Source organism: Engystomops pustulosus, chromosome 4, assembly GCF_040894005.1.
Source record: "Engystomops pustulosus chromosome 4, aEngPut4.maternal, whole genome shotgun sequence".
Classification (NCBI taxonomy): domain Eukaryota; kingdom Metazoa; phylum Chordata; class Amphibia; order Anura; family Leptodactylidae; genus Engystomops; species Engystomops pustulosus.
Genome location: NC_092414.1, coordinates 52,089,916 through 52,111,788, shown reverse-complemented (window position 1 = coordinate 52,111,788; position 21,873 = coordinate 52,089,916). Strand labels below are relative to the sequence as shown.

General features: G+C 42.8%; 1 long non-coding RNA gene across 1 annotated transcript in view; it reads left to right on the top strand.

Moving 5' to 3' along the window:
- Nucleotides 1–21,873, top strand: part of LOC140126439 (uncharacterized) — a 126,588-nt gene that overhangs the window by 47,866 nt on the left and 56,849 nt on the right. The window contains exon 2 of the long non-coding RNA XR_011854828.1: nt 13,259–13,391. This is a non-coding gene — a long non-coding RNA (uncharacterized lncRNA). The remainder of the gene's footprint in view (nt 1–13,258; nt 13,392–21,873) is intronic.

Below are 21,873 nucleotides of genomic sequence, written 5' to 3'. Positions count from 1 at the left end.
TACCACAGGAGACAATCCTAGCACCTTTTCTATTTTGTGTCTATACGGCTCACATAGGGCAGGACAGCAGGAAATGTTTTCTAGTCCATGTATCCTAGTACAGAAAACTGCTATGCCAAATCATGCAAGAAAAATGGCCTACTGGTTACTATTGTGAAAACTAAAGAGTTTTAGGTGGAGGGGGGCGTGGCCTAGTGGAGCACGCGATAAGACAGGCGCAGCGGAGCTCCCGTCTGAGATCCTGACATTATCCTGCCGCTGAACAGTAAATAAGTGTGAGACTCACCCCACACCGTCTCAGAACTACTCCGGTAAACCGCTGCAGCACTTTTGTCCGTGCAGATGCCGTCCAAGGGCCGAAATAGCAGCAAATCTGCCCGACTGCTGGATTTCCAAGATGGCGACGGCCCCTCCACTCCAACAACGAGGAAGCAGAGAGAGATAGGTGGGCGCCTGCAGCAGTTTGCATGGAAGGAGACAAGCGGGGGTAGGAGAGACTCGAGCAGAAGCTGGTCTCCTGACGCGAGATCCAAAGAGGCCATGAATATACAGTCCGAGGCAGAAATGTCGAACTACCCCGAAATGGAGGAAAGGCGCAGCTCTAGGCCCAATAAAAGATCCCCTCAACCTGCTCCGGGAACCTACGCTGGGAGACGTGTTGAAGGCCATGGCCAAGTGTAATACAACTATTATCTCGCTGGTGGGAGGCATGAGAGAGGAGCTGTCTATAATGACACAGGTAATTATTTACCTGTTGTGAGTTATGGCGTTTCTCTTATTCTCCCTTTCCCGGTCGCAAACTGCGGTGGCGACCGAGGGAGGGAAGACAGGTACCTCCGTTTGTAGCACTTATGAGGTATTTGTACTACTGCATATTAATGTCATATGCCCGCAGGGTATTCCTTTGGAGTTTCGCCCTGAGAAGTGCCTATATAGTTATGATGTGCATGGTTTACTGGGGGGTTGGGAGGGGGGTGGGGGAAGTTGTGGGTTTGGAACCGTCAGTCCTTTACACCAATGAGGGTAAAACTTGTCTGGTTACGGATAAATATGGCTTCCAGCATACCAATAATTAGCTGGAATGTTCGAGGCCTTGCTGATACTACCAAGAGGCTTGGAATATTCCAGTACCTCTTGAGACGTAGGCTGGCGATATATTGCCTGCAGGAGACTCATTTGACTCCCGATAGGTTATCGCAGATGCAAAAAAGGTGGACGGGGTTTGAATGCCATACTGTCTTTTCTGCATATGCTAGAGGGGTCAGCATTCTAGTTCACACAGATGTACCATTTGAGTGTTATGACAAGACAATTGGAGCGCGGGTTTTGACACTGCAAAATTGAAGCGCAGGTTTTGGTCCTGATGTCCGCTTATGTCCCTCCTCCGTATTCTAACGAAGTGTTAAAGCTTTTATTGGAAATTATGGGTAAACATCCGGGAGTACCCTTTCTAATGGTGGGAGATTATAACAACGTTCCTCATGGAGAATGGGATAAATGTAGAATGAATAATGCACCTGTACAACAAGAGCTCACCCCTTTTGAAATCTTACTGGCGGAAATGGGCCTGTTTGATATATGGAGGCTGCAGCACCCAGAGGACCGTGTGTATTCTTGTTGCTCCTCCACCTACTCTTCATTGTCCCGGATAGACCTAGCCCTAGGTAACCCAGGTACCCTATCATGGGTAGGAGAAATAGAATATCTTGCTAGATCCCTGTCTGACCACTCTCCATTAGTTGTCCCACTTATAATATAAGAGGACCCAAGGGCTCAGAATAGAATATGGAAACTTAATCCTTTTTGGCTAGCGACACCAGCAGTGGCCACAGGGGTGGAAATAGCAGTGAAGAGATTTATTGAAGAATATAGGGACACAGCAGGCCCCTCTAGTATATGGGAGGTGACAAAGGGATGTATAAGGGGAGAAGCCTATAAACTTATATGCACCACTAAAAGTAAGTCCAGGGAAGTGGATAAGGCAGTACACTTGGAAATGAGGCAAGCGGAGGAGGTGTTTATTAATAATCCCACTCCACAGACTCAGGACCGTATGCATAAAGCTCAAAACACATTGAACTCTCACCTGCTAGAGGTGGTGAATAGAAAGAGGGCATTCGCTAAAGGACGCTATTGTGAGGAGGGCGAAAAAGTTGGACACCTGTTGTCAGTAATTACTAAAGCCCAGCAAGGGACCTCACATATCCCAATGTTAAAAGATAATGGGGGGCAACAGAGGCTAGATACAGATGGTATGCTGCAAGTCTTGGAGGACTTCTATTCCTCACTATACAAGTCCCACATGGATGACGAGATACTAGAGTTTATATCTGAATTAGACCTGCCAAGGTTATCAGAGACTGACAGAATTGCACTTGATGCCCCATTCACGGTAGAGGAATTAGAAGAGGCTGTAGGGTCAATGGCTAATGACAAGGCTCCTGGGGTAGACGGATTGCCAGCAGAAATATATAAAAAGTATGGTGAGGTACTCCTTCCTGAACCGTTACAGGTATTCACAGACTCCTTAGAAAAGGGGACACTACCCCCCTCGATGCGGGAGGCCACCATAGTGGTAATCCCAAAGGAAGGCAAAGATCCCACGTCACCAGATTGATAAAGACCCATATCCCTTCTTTCTGGAGACGTGAAGATCCTCGCTAAGGCCCTCTCAAACCGATTAGTGAAGGTCATAACACCCATCATACACTCGGACCAGACGCGTTTTATGTCCAAAAAGTCCACTTCCATCAATATCAGACAGCTCTTTCTGAGTCTCCAGATTCCCTCAGACAATACTGGAAATAGGGCTATATTGTCGCTCGATGCAGCCAAGGCGTTCAACAGCATAGAATGGCAGGTTTTATGGCTTACAATACAATGTATGGGTTTTGGCCATGGTTTTATATCATGGGTCAAGGTACTATATTCGAATCCACTGGCCCGAGCGCGGGCAAATGGGGCACTGTCGAAACCATTCAGGCTATACCGTGGGACAAGGCAGGGATGCCCCCTGTCGCCATTGTTATTTGCAATAGCTGTCGAACCCTTGGCTGCGGCGATACGCATCGCGCCTGATGTGGTAGGTTTTAAATATTGTGCACTGCACAGCAAAATTGCACTATATGTGGATGACACCTCGTTGTTTCTCGGAGACACAGGCCCATCTCTACGTGCAGCACTGCAATTGTTGGAGAGATTCGGGAGTCTGTCGGGGCTTACCATAAACTGGCATAAGTCGGCTATCTTACCTGTGGATCCGTTGGAGGGGGCCTTGGAGACAGATCTTCCAGATATCCTGGTGGTTCATCAATTTCGGTACCTAGGCATACAGGTTACAGCTAAGTTTGGAGACTTTGAGGAACTATAATAATAATAATAATAATAATCTTTATTTATATAGCGCCATCAAATTACGTAGCGCTTTACAAATCATAGGGGACATATACAACTATATTACATTACAAAGAACAAACAGTCATATAGAACAATAGGAGTGAGGGCCCTGCTCACAAGAGCTTACAGACTATGAGGATGAGGGGGTGACACAAGAGGTTGTATAATGGTCCAGCCATTCTTTATAAGGGAACAATATAAAATAATTTAATAAATAATTTACTAAACAACGATGTTGCTGCTTGAACCAGCCATCAGCCGCCATCTTATTTACAGGGTCCTAGGTGAAAAAGACTGCAGAGAAGCCTGCGGCTTGGTATATATCTGCTGTTTGCCCGATAACAGATAGGATAGTACATAGGATGGATTAGTAAAGGGAGAGTTGACATTTCATGCAGTTAGCGAGTGTGATAGGCTTGCCTAAAGAGATGGGTTTTAAGAGCACGTTTGAAGCTTTGGAGGGTGGGTATTAGTCTCAGAGTCTGGGGAAGGGCATTCCAGAGAATTGGAGCAACTCGGGAGAAGTCCTGGAGACGTGCATGGGAGGTTCGAATTAAGGTAGAGATTAATCTAATGTCACTGGCAGATCGAAGAGCACGGGAAGGGCGATAGACTGAGATGAGAGAAGAGAGATAGAGAGGTGCAGCATTATTCAGAGATTTGTGGATGAGGGTTATTATTTTAAAGTGAATACGGAAGGAGACAGGTAGCCAGTGCAGTGATTGGCACAAACTGGAGGCATCTGTGTAGCGTTTGGCCTGAAAGACGAGCCTGGCTGCTGCATTAAGAATAGATTGAAGAGGAGAGAGTTTAGAGAGTGGAAGACCAATTAGTAGGGAGTTACAGTAGTCTAGTCGAGAGTGAATAAGTGCAACAATTAGCATTTTAGAAGTTTCAAATGTCAGAAACGGCCGGATTCTGGAGATGTTTCTGAGATGCATCCGGCAAGAGCGAGCAATAGATTGAATATATGGTGAAAAAGAGAGGTCAGAGTCCAGCACAACCCCAAGACAGCGGGCCTGCTGCCTCGGTGCTATAGTGATCCCACAGACCGAGATGGAGAGATCAGGGGTGGTTAGGTTAGTAGATGGTGGAAAGACAAGAAGTTCAGTCTTAGAAAGATTAAGTTTCAAGAAGAGAGAGGACATGAGAGAGACAGTCACTAGTGTTCTGGATTAAGGCAGGGTTGATGTTACGTGCAGAAGTATACAGCTGGGTGTCATCAGCATAAAGATGATACTGGAAACCAAATCTGCTGATGGTTTGTCCAATGGGGGCAGTATAGAGAGAGAAGAGAAGAGGACCTAGGACTGATCCCTGAGGAACCCCGACACTGAGAGGAAGATGAGTAGAGAAAGATCCAGAAAAGGAGACACTGAAAGTGCGGTCAGAGAGATAGGAAGAAAACCAAGAGAGTGCAGTGTCCTTTAGGCCAATGGAGTGAAGCATCCTAAGGAGGAGCTGGTGGTCCACAGTATCGAACGCTGCCGATAGATCAAGGAGAATGAGGAGAGAATAGTCACCTTTGGATTTTGCAGTGAGGAGATCATTGGAGACTTTAGAAAGAGCAGTTTCAGTGGAATACATAGAGCGGAAACCAGATTGTAGGGGGTCAAGGAGGGAGTTAGCTGAGAGATAGCGGGTTAGTCGAGAATAGACCAGGCGTTCCAGGAGTTTGGAGATGAAAGGGAGGTTAGAAACTGGTCGGTAGTTAGTAGCATTGGATGGGTCCAGTGAAGGTTTCTTTAGTAAAGGGGTGACAATAGCATGCTTGAAAGAAGAGGGGACGACACCAGAAGAGAGAGAGAGATTGAAAATTTTAGTTAGGTGAGAAGTGACTGCTGGGGAGAGAGACTGTACCAGATGTGAGGGGATGGGGTCACTGATGCAGGTAGTGGGGCGAGCAGAGGAAAGGAGCCGGGACACTTCTTCCTCTGTGACTGGCTCAAAGGAAGAGAGTGAACAAGATAAGGTATCGGAGGGAAGGGGATTGGAGGGGTGAGTGGATTGAGCAATTATTTCCTGGCGGATACAATCAATTTTATCCTTAAAATAGGCGGCCAGATCTTCAGCCCCAAGGTCTGTGACAGGTGGCTGCACCTTTGGTGTTAGTAAGGAGTGAAGGGTATCAAAGAGCCTTTTGGGGTTGTTAGAGAGAGAAGATATGAGATTAGTAAAATAGACCTGTTTAGCAAGGTGAAGGGCAGAGTTATAAGTTTTTAGCATAAATTTGAAGTGTAGAAAGTCTGCAGATGTGCGCGATTTTCTCCACAGACGTTCAGCAATCCTGGAGCACTGCCGAAGGAAACGAGTTTGTTCAGTGTGCCAAGGTTGCCTGCGTGTGTGTTGAAAATTTCGGATAGTGAGTGGTGCCATCTCATCTAGGGCGCTTCTGACAGTGTGATTATAGTGGTTAGTAGCCAGGTTTGGACAGGTGAAAGAGGAGATGGGGGACAGTGCAGACTGTAAGTTTTCTGTGAGTTTATGAGTATCTATTGCACGTGGGTTCCGGTATGAGTGATGGGTGGAAGGATTCTGAGAATGAGAAGGATTATTGAGAGTAAAAGAAAGGAGATTATGGTCTGAAAGTGGAAAGGAGGAATTGGTAAAATCAGATATTGAAGATGGTCGAGAGAAGACCAAATCGAGGATGTTTCCCTCACTATGAGTGGGGGAATCGCAGAGTTGTGAAAGACCTAGAGAAGTAGTTAGTGCTAAGAGCTGAGAGGCAGGAGGGGAAATGGGAGTGTTAACAGGGATGTTGAAGTCTCCCATGATGATGGTTGGAATGTCACAGGATAAAAAGTGAGAGAGCCAAGAGGCAAAGTGGTCAAGAAACTGATAGGGTGAGCCAGGAGGACGGTATACTACAGCCACACGAAGAGAGAATGGGCGGAAAAGTCTGAGGGTGTGGACCTCAAAAGATGGGAAAGTAAGAGAGGGTACAGAAGGCATGACCTGGAAAGTGCATTGTGGAGAGAGGAGTATGCCTACCCCACCTCCCTGCCTATTCTCAGGTCTGGAATAAATCTTTCTCCCCTGGTCCAAAAATTTAAATCTAAAATTGTAGCTTGGTGTAAACTTCCTATAACAGCAATGGGCCATACAAACCTAATGAAAATGGTAGCAATGCCACAACTGTTATATATACTCCACAACTCCCTGGTTTGGCTTCCGCTTGCCAGACTCCATAGGATCAACGTCCTGTTTAGAGATTTGATTTGGGGAAGGGGACAACCAATGATTAGACTGGAGACTCTGCAGAGGCCCAAAACAGATGGGGGGTTGGCACTCCCAAACCCCTGGTTGTACTATTTAGCGGCTCAGGGACAACACCTCCAAGGATGGCGCGAAGACGGGGCATGGTCTACTGCGGCTGGTATGATAGGACACCATTTAAGTGCTGGGAACCTGCTAATGGTACTGGAGAGTGGTAAATTTAAGAGAGGACAAAACCTTATTCCTACACTCTCCATGATACATAATGTCTGCGGAAAGGTGAAACAATTGAGGGGAGTTCAAGGACTCACTGAATATTCACCCCTGTGGCACAACCCCTTTCTAAAGGAATTCCAAAACTTAGAGGGGCCAGTCTTTTGGGAAAGAGTAGGTATGGTACAAGTGACTCAACTGATATCTGAAGCCACCATAAAGTCCTTTCAACAAATTCAAGAGGACATCCCGGTGGGGAATAGAGACTTCTTTAGATATTTACAGCTAAAACATGCTTTTGAAAAGCAGTCCCAATCTGTTGTTATGACACCTCAAAGGGATGCACTATTACTGAACATAGCTAAAAATGATCACGCGACTGGGCTCATTTCACTATTGTACCAACTACTGCTGTGTAAATTTCTCTTTGGTTTTCCGCTTCGGGTTCTCAATAGATGGACCACAGATATAGGAGATATTTCTGATGAGCAATGGCAATCAGTTCTTGAGGCTCTTCCACTATGTTCCCTAGGGGAAGCAACACGGCTGTCGCAAGTTTATATTGTGAATTGGGTGTACAGGACACCCAAATTCCTACGTGAAATAGGGGCACGCCAGGAAGCGCAATGCCCCAAGTGTAGAGAGGAACCGGCGGATATGCTCCATATGATATGGACATGTCCGAGGATTCAAGGGTTCTGGGCAACCATTCTAGACATTATTGATAGAGTGTATGAGGTTCCACTTCCCAGTAACGCTTTAGTTTGTATGTTGGGGTGTACGGATGAGATGCCGATAGACGGGACGGGGAAATTAGCGGTTCATAGGCTCCTCTATATGGCACGCAAAACAATAGCAGCAAGGTGGATACAGCCGATAGCCCCTACCAGGAAAGAATTCCTAAATAAAGCAGAAGGGATGCTGTTAAATGAGAAAGCGGTTTACACGCGGCGTAACACATCAGTTAAGTTTGAAAAGCTATGGGCCCCTTAGCTTGATGAACCTGGACTAGTGTCTGGTACTTTATTGAGGGACAGAACTGGATTGGGGGGAAGTGGGCTTAATGTATAATCTATATATAACTGTAATGTTGAGTCATCTGTCATGTACCATTATCTCATTGAGGTCCTTTCTACTGATAAGCCTTCGCGGTGAATATGTTATTTCACATTGTATAACATCTGTAACCCGTGTGTAAAGGCTGGTGGGGGGTGAGGTGGGAGTTTCGGGTGTGCTTTGTTTGTTTGTTCATGAAAACCTTAATAAAAAAGATCAGATTTTTAAAAAAAAAGAGTTTTAGGTGTAAAAAAGGTGCTATGTGTGTTCCTGTGTGCATTGATGAGCTTGTAGTTGAGCAAGTTTCAGAATATAAGTACTTAGGGGTTTATGTTGACAAGAAACTTGACTGGCACTTTCACGTTAATCAACAGGTGACTAAATTTCAAAGTAGGCTGTACTTTTTGCGCTCATTAAGATCTTTTAACGTCTGTAGTCGATTGTTGTGTTATTTTTTGCAGCCTGTGGTGCAGGAATCACAATTCGTGAGTCAGATCGTTAAAGCCGGGTCTGTGTTAGGAATCTTGTTGTTAGTGATTAATAAGCAAGTTCTTGGCAGGTTCAATAAAATTGACTTGAGAAACTTGAATCATGACATATTGGTCAGCAAAGGCTATTTAACAGTAGTTAGGATCATTGGATGTGCAAATCGGAAAGAATTAAGACAGTTTTGTCCCACTCTCTATTGGATTGTTTAGTGATGGTTAAACCTGTAGGCATTCCCCTGAAAATAAGACACCTCCTGAAAATAAGGCCCCTTCCACACTAGCGAGTGTGATGCGATGAACTCGCATCACACTCGCAACGCAAGCTGCCGGGAACGCACGGCCCGAACGCTGCACCGCGGGAGTGAACTCAGCATGTCAGTTCACTCCCGCGGTGCAGCGTTCGGGCCGTGCGTTCCCGGCAGCTTGCGTTGCGAGTGTGATGCGAGTTCATCGCATCACACTCGCTAGTGTGGAAGGGGCCTAAGACCTAGTGCAATATTTTTCAAGCTTCGAAATATAATGCTTCCCCTGATTATAAGACCCAGAGTCAGTCATTGCAGCAGCTCTCCCCATTGCCATCTATGGGGGGCGTATATCGGCCGTATATACGTCGGCCGTACATACGCCCCCCTTGCGGCAGTGTGAATGCAACCTTAGTGTTGTTGGACTCACATCAGGGGAGTTTCATATAACTTTGCAAACTGATTTTTTAACATTGCAGCCATCAAAAGAAACCATTTAGGAACAAGGGCAATGCTTTTTAATCACAGTTTTTAATAAGTGTTTATTTTGGGTGGGTTAATTTGCATGGCAGGTTGAAGTATTTGAGAAGTCTACAACAAAATAACATAATCATTAAATTGGTTATTACAAATAAAACATAATACTAGATTTCTCTGCCAGCACCTACCACGCTGGTGATGTATTCCTGTGAGCTCTATATAATAAATGTATGTATGTACTGCAGCTAGATGGAAGCAGCAGACAAAGCTGAAGTGTTTGTACTTTGCCTCCAGTATATGAATAATTATATTTCAACTTTGTGCACAGTTATGATTAATTTTGTTTCTGTTCCATAATGCAAGTTAATTATATACCTGAAAGGGTACATAACTAAGTGGAATCATTTCATAAATGAATGGTAACATTATGCTCTCTAACCCAAGGCAAACATAAGCACAACTTTTTCCATTCTTTACTTTATTGGCGAAACGTAATATTTTCATTTGTGCATATGATTTTACATTATTCTCTAGGGTGTGAACAAACCATTTCTAGATGTAAACAAGACAAAAAACACACACATTTTAAATGAGGAAAATAAATAATAACCCAACCTAAAGTGGATTAAGAAGTAAATGTCTTTATATTATTTTATTTTAAACAATAACTTTCTATTAAAGGCTTACATACAGATGTAGCACTGGTTACCATGTGGTGTATGGTATGTTAACGTATTCAGCTAACTTACAAAAGAGAAGTTCTGCTGTAATAAGTTCCTGCTAACTGCCCTATCCTGAATTTTTAGGGCAAGTAGGCCCTATCCTGTGCATAGAACCTAACTTGATTTGTGGGAAAACCCCTTTAAACCCGTGTGTGTCCCTGCTTCCTGCACTACTACCTAGTGTCTGCCTGAGCGATTCCCCACAGTACTCATTATCCAGGCCTTTGTCCCAAATGATTTTTTGATTTCCACCTGAAAAGTAGCTCCCAATTGTAAAGGGTCTGTATATTAGGATGTTTTTTGTAAGGTGGGGGGGGGGGGGGGGTACTTGGCAACAGTTATCCCCTAAGAAGGTAAATTGGTGGTGATGATTTTGCTAATTGCTGGCTTTACTAATAAAGGTTCTTTATAGACTGCTTGAGGGGAGTTGGTTTGATTAACCAGGAGTTGGTTTGATTAATATGATTGGTTGGTAGCCACATCTGCTCTCGCCACTTACCAGGAGGTTATCGGCTTGTGGATGTGGTAAGTGTGGCTTGCACGCTGAGCTTGATTTATGAGCGGTGTTTTCAACTATTTTGTTTAGTCATTTTGACGGACTTAGATGTTTCTTGTCAATATTGAAAGTGATTTCAGCTCTGTTGTCAAGTACTCGACCACTTCATTTACTTAAATGGATATGTTTTGAAGACTTAAATGTTGTATATTTTATTATGTCCTAATAAAGTTTATGTGTTACAGATTTGTTACAAGAATTGAACAGCGTATGAATGTGTAAAATCGAAATAGTGGTTGCAACTTCATTATACACTTCTGTCTTTTCCAAGAAGGAAATTAAGTCTTGAGCAGCCCATAACCTGTCTTGTCTTTGACTACCAGCCCATCTTTCTTTCATTGGCAATAGTATCATGAACAAAAAACATGTGTCTCAGTGGCTAATACTCGTCACCACCATGCAATCCCCTCATCATTGTTCCTTTACCCGAGAAGAAGATTGGCATAGTCCAAAGACCACTCTGTGATCAAGGAATGGATTATCCTCTTAGGTAGTGCTACTCATCTTTCTTTCTCGAACCCCTGAGCTGTACTGGCTATGGTGAGCTCTACAATCCTGTGCTTTTCATGGAGTGACACACTGTTGCAATTGACCATCCTAGTCATGCCCATCCTAGTCATCAGATTTAATGGCAATTGAGTATTTGTGAGAGTGGCTAGGATTTGGCAATTTATGGGTGGGCAGGATTAACAGACCCAATGCCTTTTTGTGTGACTTTGCCACTGAAACCCTTTCAATAAAGTAATTTTGTCTGTTCAGTATATGAACATCATGTTTCATGCCTTAAATACACATGACAGAATAGTACTTCATGGTGTCATTAAGGATATACAGGATATAGAGGGCCAACAGGCATCTTCAATCTTTTGTATGCTGTTGACAAAGCTATGCCACCATTTTGGCTGAGATTATCACCCCTTGTGAGGTCATTGGAGGGGTAGCAATCCATTGTCATGACAGCCAGATCTTTCTGTGAGACTGTTTCTTAGCAGGACCGGTATCCCAGATATGGAGTGATCAGACCTACAAGAGATTTTTAAAAAAATTCAAGACATTGTTAAAAAATATAACAATTTAAAAAAAATAAAAGTTCAAATCAACCTCAATTCACAACTAAAGAAATAAAATCAGAAACATGTTAGATATTTTAATGATCCCAAAAGCCCTAATCTATCAAAAAATAAAAAGATTGCCAGGTGAAAAATTGCTCCCAAATGTCTGAATAACCACTTTTTCATCATTATGTAACACATAAAAAGACACAAAAAGTCATCAACAGGTCATGCAGTCCCGATCATGATGACACAACAATTACATCAGCTCATCCTTCAGGAAAATGACACATTACACAGGACCATATACCGTACAAGTACGAAAAAGTTATTGGCATCAGAATTACCAAGTGAAATAAAATATAGTGCTAAAGAATTACATTTCATACATTGTATAAAACCTAATAAAACCTACACATATTTGATATCCTTGTGATCATAACGACTCAAAGAAAATAGCTGAGGTTTCACTAAGACTGCACAATGAAAGTCGTAAAAAAAAAAACAGTACATAGTTTGACCGCATTTGGAATTCTTTCCCAGCTTTTCCAGGATGTACAATTTATTACACAGAAAACAAGCCCTCATACATCTCTGTAAACAAAAAAAAGTTGTGGCTTCTGATAAAAAGGGAGCAAAAAACAAATACATTGGGAAAAGGGAAAAGGGCATGGGTGCAAGGGGTTAAGGATCATCAGACCTTAATTTATCCTTAGGAATCCAAGCAAGGTCACATAGTCTATGACATGTGGAGTCTTCTGGAGTTAAAGTTTTAATGTGACTTTTTGCAGCTGCTTTATTTTGCAGCTGCATATAGGACAATCAGCATTAGCCTTATGGGATGACAGATGGTGGATTAGTTCTATCAGAGTACATTTTACACATAAAATTGGGATTTAAGTCTAATGTAATGAGCCAAATTGTTCAATCATCATTACCTCCAGATTTCAACAATAAATTTTGTCTCTATAAATAAAGCGTTCTAGTCTCTTTTAATGTTACAGTATACAAAAGCTCTGATATAATGTGACATCACATATATTCAATTTGACCAGTTACAATTTACTCAATAAAACTAAGAAATATAAAGTCACCCTAGTAAGGCTCTGCTGGTTGTCTGCCTCCTTTCTTTAGGGTGTGTCCACACGTTCAGGTTTTCAGATGCAGTTTTTTATGTGAAGTGAAAAGAAGGATAGGACTAGCAACTCTCAATTATATGCTTTCCCCCCTTATGATCTGCTCCTGCTTTTTTTTTACTACAGCTCATACTCATTTATTTCAATAGGGGCCTCTTTACACTGGCCTAGTTTGTCACGTCACTGGTTCAGGGATTTTCACAGATGCCTTACTGTGCCTTACTGTTTTCTTTAGGTTTTTCTTTGTTGGCTGTGTTTTTTCACTGATCCATTGTCAGTGGAAAACAAGTCTTTGTGTCCATATAAAAAACAAAAAACAATGGGGCACATTTTACTACCTGTAGTGTGCAGGGGTCGCCAGATTCAGGATTTCTGGCACACATTGCAACACATTTCTGTCGGACTTTGCATGTTTAACCTGGCGCATGATCCAACTGAGCACCAGAACGCCCCTTCAGTGCAGAAATTTGTGTCGCATGAACACCAGCGCAGCTGCACCACAAAAGGATCGTGTGTGACACATATGTGATGTGGACACTTCTTAAATACCTGAGCAAGCAGTTTGCACTAGAAACAACATGCAAAGTCCGACAGAAAACTGGCGCATGGCCCTTAGTAAATGTAAACAGGTCAGTCTTTTTACTGATGAATTTGTGGAACCAGGTGTTGTGTTTTCTAACTGTCAGCTTTTTTTACAGGTTCAGAGACAAAATGGAAGCAAAACGGACACAACACAAACGCCAATGTGAACCTGCACTAAAGCTGTTCTCTGACATAAGGCTGAAACCATACACAAATGCAGTTCTATTCCTGGAAGACAGCAGTTATATGGTTAGTGGTTAGCATTTCAGCCTTGCAGCGCTGGGGACCTGGGTTTAAGTTCCAGGGTCAACATCTGCAAAGATTTTGTATGTTCTCTCTGGACCCTCCGGTTTCCTCCCACACTCCAAAATATACTGGTAGGTTGATTAGATTGTGAGTCCCATTGGGGGCAGGGACCGATTTGGCGAGCTCTGTGCAGCGCTGCGCAATCTGTGTGTGCTATATAAATAAAGGAATTATTATTATTATAAATAAAGGAATTATTGTTATTTATTATTATAATTAACAAAGGGGTTTTCTCATGATAGAAATCCCCTAGTGATGTTAACACAATAAAGATAATTTTTAACCCTTTACTTTACAATGTTACTTAGTGTTATTGCTGTTTTAGCTCCTATCACTTCCTAGCCTGCTCAGTGCAAAATCCCTGGGTGTGGGCGGGTACTCTCTAAGAAGACACATTATCTGTATGTCAGATGCATGTGTTGTTTGTACTTGTCATGCAAAGTCTGTCTATATATGGGTGTTATGTGTATAATGTGTGTATTTATGTAGTTGTTATTTATGCTTAAGTCTATAAAATATGGCCATGTGTGATGTGATAATGGATGAAGATAAAGCATAGGTAACATCTACTGTGCATGTGTATGTCCCATTACAATAAAGTAAAGGTACATATTTATGTATGCTATATATTTACTGCTGGTATATATTTTTTTACATAAAAGTTAATATACAGAGTTAATATTTATCATAGTAGATAAGGTTGGAAAAAGATGCAGGTCCATCATGCTCTATAAGATTAAACAAATGTTTTTTTTTTCCCATAACCCATGATATTTTTGTTCTCAAGAAAAGGATCCAGGCCTCTCATGAACATGTCCAAAGTTTGAGACATAACAACCACCTCCCATAGTCTCACTGCTCCTCCTCTAGGCGTAGAGGATGCCCCCTTGTCCTGGTCACAGGCTTAGGTATAAAATATCTTTGAAGAGATCCCTTTATTGTCCATTCAAATATTTATACATTGTAATGAGGTCTTCCCTCATCAATCTCTTTTCTATCAGTGTATTCTAGCCCCCCATTCCCCTAATAATCTTGGTTTCTCTCCTCTGCACCGATTCCAGCTCGACTATGTCCTTTTTAATCACTGGTGCCCAAAACTGTACATAATATTCCAAGTGTGGTCAGACCTGTGATTTGTACAAGGGCAAAACTATGTCCTTATTGTGAGAATCTATTCCACTCGTGATACATCCCAAATTTTTATTTGCTTTATTAGCAACTCCTTAGCTCTGGTCACTAAGAATAAGTTTACCAACCACCAGTACCCCCAAGTCTTTTTCTGATGAAGTTTTACCAAGCGATTGAATTTTTAGAACATAATTATACTTTTTGTTTCAAGTGCATAACCTTACATTTATCTACATTAAACTTCATCAACCATATCTCTGCCGATTTCTCCAGCTTCTACAAATCCCTCATGTTGCAATTTGTATAAGTTGATTACAGAGTAGTATTAATAGTATCATTGGGAATATTAAAACTGTTCTGTGTAAACCCTTTATGAGGTCATTAATAAGAATATTAATAAGAAGGGGGCCCAATACTGATCCTTGTGTCACTCCATTGGTAGCTTCAACTCAATCTGAGAATGTGCCCTCTGTTTTATGTCACTAAGCTAATTTGTATGCCAGCAGTCTCATTTTATGTATCAACCTTTTATTCGGGATCATATGAAATGCTTAGAAAAATTCCAGATATACAGCATCCACAGCCTTCCCAAGCTCCCATCTAGAACTTACCTCCTCATAGCCAATCAGATTTGTCTGGTGTCACAGATGCACCCACGAACCGTCTTGCGGATTGCGGGCACACCCGTGCCTCATTGTGTGGCGCTGTGTCCCCTGGCCCGGACTTACCCTTCCATGCGCCTGCTACCCCGCCGCTAGGGCGCGCGCGCTGGCTCTTCAGGACTTAAAGGGCTAGCGTCCTCCCGATTGGCGCTGGTCATTCCCAGGTGACTATATATTCCCGGTAAAAAGATCCTTTCCTGTGTTTATGGCATTGCCATGGAGAGAGGAGGGGTAAGCACACAGTAATGGCACCATACAGGCATAATGCACATCTTCCATGTAACAGGGAAGCTGAAAATTAAAATGATCCCCACAAAAATGGGCAGCATTTGCAACTTGTCCTATAATGATACTATTGTATAAATAGCAACTTAACACTCAATATGGTAGTCACTATATTAGATGACTGCACTGCATTGACTGGATTGTAATAAACTTTTCTTTAAAATCCACAAATTCTGGCAATTACAAATACCCTAAACTTTCTTCACTAAAATTTCTGCAGTACTCACATTTTTCTCTTTTTGTGTTACTTAAAGTTACTTAAGGTCTGTAGACACTTGCAAAGACTATCGATGTGACTAACAACGGTTTGATGCAGGAATCAATAGAGGGCAGATTGCCCGCTTTGTCCAAATTAACGCATGCAGGACTTGATTGGAGCTGAAATCAAACTTGCTGAAACTTGTGCTTTTCCTTATTTAATGCCATTCAGCTTCTATAGAGCAAGCCACATTCTCATCAAGATGTCTTCTATTTCTGTGACATTGCAACAAAGGAGCAGATGATAACTCAGAAATGGTACAAGCTTGGCAAGTTAAATTTAGTTGTCTTGGCGGTCGCAGTATTTAAGCTCAGTCTGATAAGTCTCAGCTTCCAGAAGTAGTAATTTATATATTGACGAGCCAAATTAATCTAAAATAGGAAAGTGGATCAGGTATATAGCCAATAAATATAACTATCTTTGCCTAATTTTACTTGAGAAAAAGTTTATCAGGAATTAAGATTAAACAATATTTGAAAGTACATTACAGAACTTTTCAAACGTATTCAGGAGAAAACTGAAAATGGTAAATTATATTATATAGTATGTCAATACCCCTTACTATAAAAAATGATAACTTGTCTGCCATGATCAGATGTTCAGTGTCGCACGCTGTTGTGGGAAAATGAAAGCTGAGCTCTGATAGCATTAGGCTAGTTGAGACAATCACCTCAGGCAGCAGTGCACAGCATTAGAGGCGTCAGAGCAGTGTTCTGGGGTCTTCTTTACCTTAAAGCCACCTTAATCTGGACATTTCACTTTTCATGTCTTACTAAAGTAAGTTAGTGGAGCACATTTACTAACAAAAGTGCAAAGTGCACTAAATGCAGTTAGCCTGTGTATAGTGCAGGGAGTGCCAGATTCAGGATTTCTGGTGCACATACTTCATGAATCTGGAGCTCCCTGCACTGCCCCGACAGAGTGCACCACTTTTTTTTTGGTGCACCTTTAACATGGGGCGTGCAACACACTTCTGTCAGACTTGATAAATCTAACGCACGTTCCGACTGAGCATTGGAATGTCACCTAATTTGTGTCGCAGGATTCCTATTGCAGCTGCGCCACAAAATGATTGCATGAGCTTCAAATGTGGCACAGTTACCTGTGCAAGGAGTTTTCACTAAAAAGAATGTGCAAAGTCCGACAGAAAACTGGCGCAACGCCCTTAGTAAATGTGCTCCAGTATATGTGTAAAGTTGTGAAATAGTGTATATTTGTCCACATGTTTATATAATGTATGTAATGTAGAAAATGTGCTTATATTTGTATGTGTAATGTGTGTGTCGTGTATATGAAATGTGTTTATATGTCAAAGTGATTTTTGTTTGCATGTAACATGTATCTACTTTCGGTGTCATGTGTGTATAAATATATTCATAAATACAGTTTATTTAAAATGGGTTATCCAGGTTCATTACTGTGAATACTATGTTTTCAGGGAGGTAGGATTGGCTGAATTAATAATGTAATATTGCCCCTCTCCATCACTCCTGTCCAAAGTGACACCGCCTGTCTCCACAGAGGCTCAGCGATGACACCATATAGAGAGCCCATTCCAGGCTGTTTGTCAACGCTATGTAATTGTTGAGCCTCTGACTAGCAGAGACTGGCAGTGAGGAGTGGTGTCCTGCTGGCCAGTGCACCAGAGAGAGGTATTGCTTTCTAGTATAATAGAAAGGCCCTGGAGGCCAAAGAATAAAATTTATTGAAAACGTTGGTGCGGGTGCATGGAGAGGGCTCAATGGCTGAGCCCTCTCCATAGCCGGTAAGTCTTTGTTGTATATTGCAGCAAAGGCTTATCGGTAAAACTGCGATTGGTGCTAAAAGGTGTTAACCTTCCAACCGCTGCCGGCCAAGCTTCTGGCGGCTAAAAAAATGGTCATTGTGGCGCATGGGCCAAAGATCGTCGCTCTCCGTGACGTGATCAGGGGGCCACGATCGGTCGCCATGACAGCCTCAGATCTTACGAAGATCTCACGCTTACCTCCCCCATCAGGAACTCAGCGTCCACACTATTGGTCTGACGAAGGGGTCTCCCCGAAACACGTAACCACTGGACTTTTATGTTTTATCAATAAATAGTGTGAATTCCATCACGTTTGGAGATTTAATTTTGTTTCCGGTTACAAGCGCACCCGTTTGGCTCTCCCTTCTTTTTGTGCACTCCTGTATTATTTACGTTACGGTGCCTTTGGGTTACCGGTTCTTGGGAAGAGAGTAGGAGTTGCTGCAGTAACCTCGGTTTACAACTAAGGACCTTCCTTACCCCCGATTGGATTCATTTATATACCGCTTACTAACAAGTGGTCATCGATACTGACCTATCCTTACGTTATTACGCGAGGCGCCGTCCTCTTCCGTTGTCGTTTTTGTTTTCTTTCCTCTTACAAAGATACGAGGCTGTCTCTATTTAATATTTTCATTACAATATGTGATTTGCATATACCCATATACTGTAGCATTGCAGTATATGATAGGATCGATCAGGCAACCTAGGGTTAAAGTACCTTAGGGGGTAAAATTATAATAAATAAACCTAAAAATTTGGATCACCCCCCTTTCCCTAGAACTGATATAAATATAAATAAACAGTAAAAATCATAAACACATTCAGTATTGCCAATCTAAAATATAATAATGTTTTATCACTGCATTTAACCCTGTAACGGAAACTAGCGCCAAAATTCGAAAATGGCCCTTTTACCATTTATAAAAATATAAAATATTCATATATCAAAATGTCACAAAAAAATTACACCACCCACAGTTCCGTACACCGAAGTATGAATACGTTATTAGCGCCAGAAGAGGGCAAAATAAAAAGTTGTAAAGGAGGTTTTTTATTTTTGTAAATGTATGAAAACATTATTAAAGCTACAGAAATTTGGTATCTCTGTGATTCTTTGGTCAGACGAAATTCCTTAAAAGTGGTGATGTGAGTAAGTGATATGGGTGATAGCGGAGAAATAAAATGTTGCAGCTGGAAATATTTAAGCCAGGAGCCTGGTGTTTCTCCCCTACCTATATCCACCAAAGAGCACATGCCACTTTTCATTCACCATGTCTCTGACTGTAGGAAGGGGGCCACCACCCGAACCCAGGAAGGATCATGGGACCTGGGACAGAGAACAATTGCAACTAAAACTTCCTCCATGTCTTCAGAATCCCTTTTTACGTAGGAGAGATTGAGATGGATTGGAGTGTGATGGACTGAGGAAGCGAGAAAGAGCCCATGGCATGTGGGATGACAGTTTCAGTTCCACCTGGGCTCAGAGCTTATCTGTTTTATGGTAAAACAAGTCTAATATGCATGCTCCTATCGCTGCTCTATGGTAAGTCATAATGTCTAGCAACCCTATCCCACCCATAACCTTAGGTCTTGTTAGAAGGCGGCACTATTACACTTTAAAGGAAATCTACCAGTTCAAAAAAGTAAAACACATCTACACCTGAAGAAAAATTATAAAAATCAGCCTGTTTGGTGCTCTGAGCTGCTGATTATTCACACCTCCCTCTCCAACATGGGAGGCATGAGTTAAGGTCTGGACCTGAGCGACCACAGCTGACAAAGGCTCCATGGGAGGAGAGAATGTAGCAGGTCGGATACAGGATGCAGACCTATGTGCGGCCATTGTTTCTGTTAGAGTTGGGTAACACAGAAGACAGGGGATAGTGTGCCTTGCGCTCGCCCCAACCTCTGTCCCTTCCTATAGCCCCCCCATGCTAAACCATGGGGTGACTACTTGTAGACTCAGAATACACTAGATAAGTGCGGGAAGGGAAAGACACAAACAGACTGATAAACATAAAACACAAAAGAGTAGTAAACTAGCCGGAGTCACAACGTGAGGGTATGTCAAGAGCAAAATCAGTAAGCAAAAGGGGTCAAAAAAACTAGCCTACAATTCAGAACACAGAGCAAGTCAAGCCAATAGCAAGGAGCAAGCGATGAAAGGGAATTCAAACACGGCACAGGTGACTAGTGAAGCTGCAGTTTATACAGCCAGAACCCCACCTCCAGAACCTGATAGGAGCTGGACAACTTCTGGGAATTAACCCCTCATGGTGCAGAATAACCGAGCAAAATAACAGACACCATGCAGAGGAACCACAACTCCCAGCAATCCAGAACACAACCCCTAAACGGTGCGAGCTCTTAGCAGCCGCTGCCCAGAGTGCTTACCAGACACCACTGGTAGCGGACGAGAGGTGGAGTTTGCGCAGATACGCGCCAGAAGTCGGAGAACGCTGCTAGCACCACCAGAAAAATGGAGAAAAATGGAGAAGAACAGGCACTACCCAAGTCTCTCCATACTGTGGACACAGTGTGAACATTCCCCAATAGCACGGAACGGTACCTTCTCCAATCGCTGGTGTAATGGGATCTATTGTGGTGCTCTGTTCCCAATAGAATAGAAGCCAGTCGTGGAAAGTCCAAGAACAGAACGGCACTCACTTTTCTCAATCCACAATTCCTTTATCCAAGCCTTAAAACATCAGACATCTGAGGACGTCGGGGTCCACAAGGTAACAGCCTGTTTCACGCGTATAGCGCTTTGACAAAAACGTGAAAAACGCACCATACAAGTCTATGGAGACACATCAAAAACGCATTGCACTCTGAGACATATGCAAGTGTAATGCGTTTTTCACGCATCAATTGCCATAGAAAAGATAGAGCTCAGTCCTGAGTCCTTTTCACGCACATTGGGGCACATTTACTTACCCGGTCCAGTCGCGATCCAGCGGCGGGTACTCTGACGCTGATTCGGGTTCTGCCGGGATTCACTAAGGTCCGTGCGCCGATATTCACCAGGTGTCGCTGCTGCGCCGAGGTCCGCCGGAGTTCGCCTGCTTTTTTCTGGTGTATGTGAGTGCTTGATCTTGCGACACAAATGGCTTTTTAAATTCTGCGGTTTTTCCGAATCCTTCGGGTTGTCCGGTGGCCACGCCCCCCAATTTCTGTCGGGCGAAAGTCGGCGCGATTGCGGCAAAAATCGATCGCGTGCGCCACAATTCCATGAAATACAGCGCAAAGAGGAAATATTCGGGAAAAACCCGACGGATTCGCGGCTGCGGACCCTTAGTAAATGTGCCCCATTATCTGCGCATGAAAGACACATTGAAATTGCATTGTAAATGCACGTGAAAAACTCAGACACTGAACAAACTCTGACTGAATACTGATTGAACTCTGATGCAAAATGTCAGTTTTTCACTGACCAAACCCTGATCGCACCCTGATCAAGTGTGGAAGGGACCTAAGAGCTCTCTGTAGTTCCTAATGCTGGCCAATCTCCTCCGGCAGCATGTGACAGGAGAAGAGATTCAGCTGCCAACAGAGTGGGCTGAGCAGGGTTGGCTCCAGGTTTCAGTAGGCCATGGGGGAACAGAGCCTCAGTGGGCCCCTTTGCAGTGAACTCACGTGGGGACATTAAAAACTCAGAAACTAAAACAGTCTCCCATTTATTTTATTCCCCTCACACTCTATGGATTTATTATATACAGCCCCCCTCATCCCCATGGTTACCTCATGTACAGTCTTTTGTGGGTCCCCACAGCAGCCCTGGGCCTTGGCACTTGCCTAGGTATGCCCAGTGCTGCCATCGACTCTGGGGCTGAGGGAAGTGTACATGAGGGCTCAACTACCTCACTTCACTACAGATGCTCATTTGCATAATAAAAATGTGATTTTAAAATGTTAATGGATCAACAAAATTCATGGGATGGAATTCTTGCGAACTGCTCTAAAAGGTAAGGATGTCATAATTAGTGTCAGAGAACAACTGACATGTTCCCTTTAATTTAATTGAGAACCTCCTGAATAATAATTACATGTAATGTATCAAAAAAAAAGGTTAGATGATAAAAACTTTGAGCCCCCCTCCTAAAATAATACAAGGCCAAGTGTGGCCCAATTAAAATTGGGGCACAAAATGTTTAAATACTGTAAAAACAACACTGCTACATTTAGCTATATGGCTGATTTTAAGTCTACCCCTCCCAAATAGTTTGATACTAATACCACTATAGTAGGACTAAATTCTACCTCTACACAGTAACTAAATATTACCTACATACTGCTTCTGAA